This window comes from Dromaius novaehollandiae, chromosome 1, assembly GCF_036370855.1.
Source record: "Dromaius novaehollandiae isolate bDroNov1 chromosome 1, bDroNov1.hap1, whole genome shotgun sequence".
NCBI classification, from domain to species: Eukaryota; Metazoa; Chordata; class Aves; order Casuariiformes; family Dromaiidae; genus Dromaius; species Dromaius novaehollandiae.
The window spans coordinates 11,486,670-11,492,690 of record NC_088098.1 but is presented as its reverse complement, the minus strand read 5'-3'; positions in this window follow the sequence as shown (position 1 = coordinate 11,492,690).

Sequence of the window (6,021 nt, the reverse complement as noted above, 5' to 3'; positions counted from 1 at the left end):
TGGGACGGCCCCGGCTCTTTGCAAAGGGTTAAAGCCTGGGATGGGGATGGTGGTGGTCAAACGGGTAGGGGAGGAAGGAGGTGATGTGACCGAAAGGCTGTTCTTGCACACGTTTCCTTAACTTCCCTGGCCTGCCAGAGTTTCCTTTGCCATAATCAAAACCAGTAAAAAATAGTAGTTTGAAGAATCTGGAGGAGGCAGAGAAGAACTTAGTATAAATCCCCAAAAGAACAACAACGGTATGGAAAAAAAATTAATTTCTCCAGTAGAGCTATAGCGAAGGCAGTGAATCGTGGTGTTTACTGAGGGAGCGGCCTGCCTGAGCTCTCCCGGCATTTGCAACAGATCGTGCTAACTGAATGTTAGTCCCAGGACACAGACGTGTTTGAGTACCATTTCAAAAGCTTCAGCATATTCATGCAAATTGTACTGTCATTTTAAAACTAAATACAGACGCAGCCAGGATTCATAGTATGAGTCTTTTCTGACCTTGTCAGAACATCAGTTTCTGCCCTGTTCCCTTCCATTTTAAGCAGTACTGCAAAGAATGTCTTTTCCTTGCATTCTACGCATATGATTTGTCTCTACTTTTAAGACCTTTTGTGGCATATCTTAATCCTAGCCAACCTCTTTTTCTGTGCCAGGCTATTAATGCAGCTCTCTGGTTTCTTACCCTTCTCATTCTCTAGTCATTATATTCTGTTCATCACGCTTGTATGTGATGAGACTTACAACTGCTGCATATATGGGTTTTTTTCCCTGTCCGTTGTGCTCATTTTCTTACTTTACTCCAAGAGGAGAGGCAGCACAATGGAGTGCTTTGGTTCAGATTTAAAAAATCATGTATACATGCATTGCATATACATGAAAAACACACTTAGAAGAAAAGCAAAGATTGTCATTGGACCAATAACTGTAGATGTAGATGTTGAAAGGTAGTCCCTTCTCTCTCAGGCAAAGACACCGTACTGTCTGGTTGAAAATGGGGAATCCTTCAGCAAGACTCTTACCATCCATCAGCCCAACTTTTTTTTCTTGTATAGCTTCTTGCTTCTTTCCTCTTGTACAGGAGAAGTTCCCTAAAAACAAAACTTACTTTTCCTCTTCCAAATTCCTACATTAAGTACCTCTTTATCTACAAAATCCTTGACAGTAATTAAATAGTTTCTATGCTATAACCTGTCCTTGGTATGAAAATTACCCTACTGTTACTTATCTTTGTTGACTATGTTCATCTACCATCCATTACCATTAACTTGGATTGAATAGAATTTAGAGTGCTGTGAAGTGCCTCATACAGTGAAGAACCAACATTTTGAAGGACCTGCAGGTGCTATCACAAGGTAAATAGCTAATAGTATCATTACTATGCATTTCTCAAGTTTTCTAATATATTCAGCAAAGCTTATTGCTCCTTTCTCAATACTAATAAGTAACCTCCAACATAATAAGAGCTATTTACCTGTGTTTGACAGTCTACAGACAAAAGCCTTGAGGCTGGCCTTCCTACAGTGAGGGGCAGAAAGGAGGGACTCTCTAGCCCTGCTTCTAAAAAATATTGAGGAGCCATGCTGGGAATTAGAGACCATCAGAACTTAAAAATGGTTTAGTTGGTCATGTTCTGGTATGATCTACCCCCAGCATGGTTTCTAAGTGCAGGCTGGCAAAATCATCACCACTTTCTTCTTACATTAGTCAGTTGCCCCTCTTACATACATGAGTATAATGGAAAGTAATGATATAGCTGCAATTTCAGCTTAAATTTGTCCTCTGGGTTTAACAATTAGAAATATTCTATTATAAATGGTCTAATATACCAGGCAGGTGGTACAATTACATTATTTTTTAAACCTTAATTAAAATGTGAATATCAGTATGTTCCCATAGAAACTTTATTTAATCCAACCTAAAGGAAGTTTGCTTTGTTGAAAAAAATTATAATCAGTCATACATACAGCCTGTAGTAAGTTCAAGTTTATAATGCCTTCCTATACTCATGCTTCCCAGGTAGGGAAATCACAATAGCACATATGGACAGGTGGGAGCATGAATCTGCCTAGGAAGAGAACACAAATAAGAAGCCTCCTCCAAGGATGCTTCTCTAAAGCCCAGAGGCACAAAGTTGAGCCGTCCCCACTCAGTGGAAAAAAAACTAATGAGAGCAGCAGTAACAGCACACACTCTTCTTCAGTTTTAAGCCTCCCAGGGGCACAATCACGCTGATAAGTCGTAGTTTTTACACTTCTTTGCACCAGCTGCACTTAACTGGTCTGATTTTTACCTATGTCACTAACAGCACCACAGAGAATTAAACGAAAAGACTATTAAAAGCCTAATGTATTTTTCATAGATAGGTTGTTTGCATTTCGAATGCTTATTTTGAAGCCTTGTATGAAGAGAAAAGTGGAGATGATAATTCATTAGCATGCAAAATCTAAAAGACAGTATTATGAGGAATCCTGATTTTTGGGGAGACAGAAAACTTAATGCATGAGGCAGGTAATTTCAGTTAGGTTTTTTGAAGTGTGCTGAGACAGTCCAAAAAGAATCATACAGATTTCCAAAAGAATGATGAAAATGGTTTTCAGAGAACACAGATTATTGAAGTATATTAGGGTTTCATAAGCCATCACCTTTTGCAGTTCCTCCATTCTTTTAAAGAAAAATGAAAAGCTGCTTATTTTTATCTGAAAGGAGGCTGTAAAGAGGACAGGGCCAGACCCTTTTCAGATGTGTCCAGTAACAAGACAAGAGGCAGCGGGTACAAACTAAAACACAGGCAGTTCCTTCTGAACATGAGGAGAAACTTCTTTACTGTGATGGTGACTGAGCACTTAAACAGGTTGCCCAGAGAGGTTGTGGAGTCTCCTTCCTTGGAGATACTCAAAAGCCGTCTGGGTAGGGTCCTGGGCAACCTGCTTTGGGTGACCTTGCTTGAGCAGGGGGGTTGGACTAGATGATCTCCAGAGGTCCCTTCCAACCTCAACCATTCTGTGATTGTGTGATTTTTTCAAATTCATCTCTCCAAATCCCTTGGAATTAGTCTGTAATGGGAGAAAGGGGGAAAGCATCTTTAGTGATAAAACAAGAATTTCTGGCAGAGAGGATTGGGTTCCTCTCTATCAAATTAATTACATAAAGGTAGCTGTAAACAGGCAGGTACTGTGCTGTACAACTAATTTTAAGTTAAGAATGTATGTAGTTGTAGAAGATTAAGTAAAACCTTAACCACAGAATTGGGGATGACTGTAAAATACACTCTCTTTTTGTTTGTTTTGTTTCTCTGTTAAGATTCAGTGATGGTGTAAAGGCGTAAAGCACTTTGCAGCAGTATACCAAAACAAGATGTTGTTGCTTGCCAATGTCTTTGAGTGGCAGCATTCAGTTTTTGCAAAGACGACAGGGAGCAAGTATTGCAGAGAATAGGAAGCTGATTTGGGAAAATAAATATATTTCTGTCTCCACCCACAATCATCTCAGAAGGCCTTTAGCCTCTAGGAGGTGAGAGGCTTTTCTTTCTCTGTATTACAGCTAGTGCCATGTGAATGGGAAGAAGAAAATTAGCAGAGCCAGGACACAGCCTGAAGTAGCTCCTGCCAGCTGGGCTGCCTGCTGCTACTGCTCTCACAAGGACTAGCGAAGAGCTGGGGTACACCGCTGGGCGGTGCTGGGTGGGACCATCTCCTGCAGCGAAGCTGCTGCACAAAGAAAAGCAGAAGACTGCAAGGGTAGAAGGAGGAAATAAGCTATCCTGGCAGCACATGTTGCTCAAGTGCTGACCTGCAGGATAGCAGAATGTGTTCTTTAAATAACTGCCTGTCTTGTGCCTGCTCTCACCCTTGGTTTTCCATGAATTTTCTGACTGCCTTTAATCACTCTTACTGGAGTGAAATTCTGTCCCCTATGAAGCTGGCAGCAAAACACCTGTTGTCCTTAGTAAGTCTGAGCCCAACCACTGAAAATGCTTTAGAAGTCACAACATTAATGTCAAAGATTGACAGACCTAAAACTAAAATGGATTACGGCAGTTCCTATAGTATGTTTTTATTGACTTTAAAATCTCATTCTTCACCATCCATACAGAAAATCTTGATACCTGTGTTCTAGGCTGTAGCCATACTACAGTATCCTCCCTTTACATGCCTGATTCTTCACATAGTTCAAATAAGATAAAATCCAGAATACAGGCAGTCCTCCACCTTTCTATCTCCCTTCTCTTTGCTGCTGTCTAGAGATACTGTTGATCCTTCATTTACTTATGGATTGGTCTAAGCTTATTAGCATGAGCAAAAGTAATCCCTATATCCTCCTGGCTAGTTGATAAAAGGAGTACAGTTGAATTCTGATTACTGTCAAGAAGGAGTATAGTAAACACTCACGATTTCAAATATGGTAGTAGGAACATATTCCGCAACAACGTAATTTCACAGCAGCTTCTTTAGCTGGGCATTCCCTGAACCCCCATATCACTACTGTGAGCATGCAAATAAGCTCTCCACCGCAGCTGAGGATGTGGACCAGAGGCCTGAAAATATCCCAGCAATGTGCGTCTGTTATATGGAACTAAAGGTGCTTGCCAGTTCTTTAAGCACTGAGCCCAATGACTCACATGATAACATTTTTCTGAAAGGGAAATCATTTATAGGCAGTAGGAAGGTCAGAAGGCTGGCCTGAATTACTCCATGGCAAACTCAGAGTAAGCCTTTCAGTGAACCAGGTCTCAGATACCTGCTTGGTGGTCTGCCAGGAGCGTGGAGTACATGCTAAGTGCAGCCACTTCACTGTGTTTTGGGTGTACAAAATTACCTAATGGTCATCAAATAAGTGCAGTATTAGGGAAGATTCTGCTTTCCTGAGTCTAAGCTTGGCTTCGGCACATGGCATGTGATAGAGTGGTTTGCCTGATTCTGTTTCTTGTGCCACACACTTGGCAATGTTGCTGATGAGTAGTAGGGAAAAAACAAACAAACAGAAGAAGCCCTAAACTAAGCAATAGGTTACAACATGAGATTAGTATTTCTGCTCTCAGATAGTCATGCAATCCCTGGAGTTAGTACATAAGGTATAAAATGTGGAGTGGCGAGTTCCAAATATATCTTTTAGTATCCAGATAACCACTGGATCTAAACTCTACTGGAGTTTTTCACTGAAATGAGATGTTAATTAGCCAATGCTTCATTTAGACTCTTTGGTTAAACAACATTTACTGCTGTGGAAAGGCACCCAAAAACTGTACTATTTGTGCTAGTCTGTTTCTGTGGAAACTGCCTGTGGGAGTGGAAGAGGAAAAATGGGGCGGGCAGAGAAAGAGAGGTAAAGTGTTTTTGGCAGAGGTCCTGTTGGCCAGTCACACTTTCGGTGGGGATAAATCAGAGAAGCCCTCAATGCCAAAGTCCAAACACTTCTGTTTCTTCCTCCCTGTAACTTGTGGTGAGGGAGGAGTCTAGTTCACAGACACCATTCAAAAGGTGTTTTGTTAAGCAACTTATCTGTATTTTCCCTGATTTTTACTCATATTAAATGTGTGATATTTACAGATATTTCAGGAAACAAGAATTCTAGTCAATTAGTCAATAGTTACCCAAAGTGGTAGAGCAAGGTTTGCCCTGGAAAGACCCTTCCATTGATATGTCCATATGTTGCACAGTCACTGGTTTTCTAAAAAGCACCACTGTATCCTTGAAAGGACACTCTCCTCTTCCAAGACTGAAAAGACACCTTTTTCCATTCAGGGGCTTCCAAAATATGCATGTTTTTGATGAATTGCCATGAAAGACAGATGCAGAGCCTTGACTAATAAACGCAGCTCTTTATTTTCTGTTCCCTGATAGCTGTTTCACTGACAGTCAAATTGCTTTCTCCTGGAGTAAGACACCTTTCTTAAAAATAATACATAAATTAAAAATTATATGGTGATTTCTTCTGTTTTAACTTTAACCAACATTTGCCTGCTACCTGGGGATGTAGGTCAGGATAAAACATCTACCAGGCTAAACCTGTGATTGATAGCCTTGTCCTGTA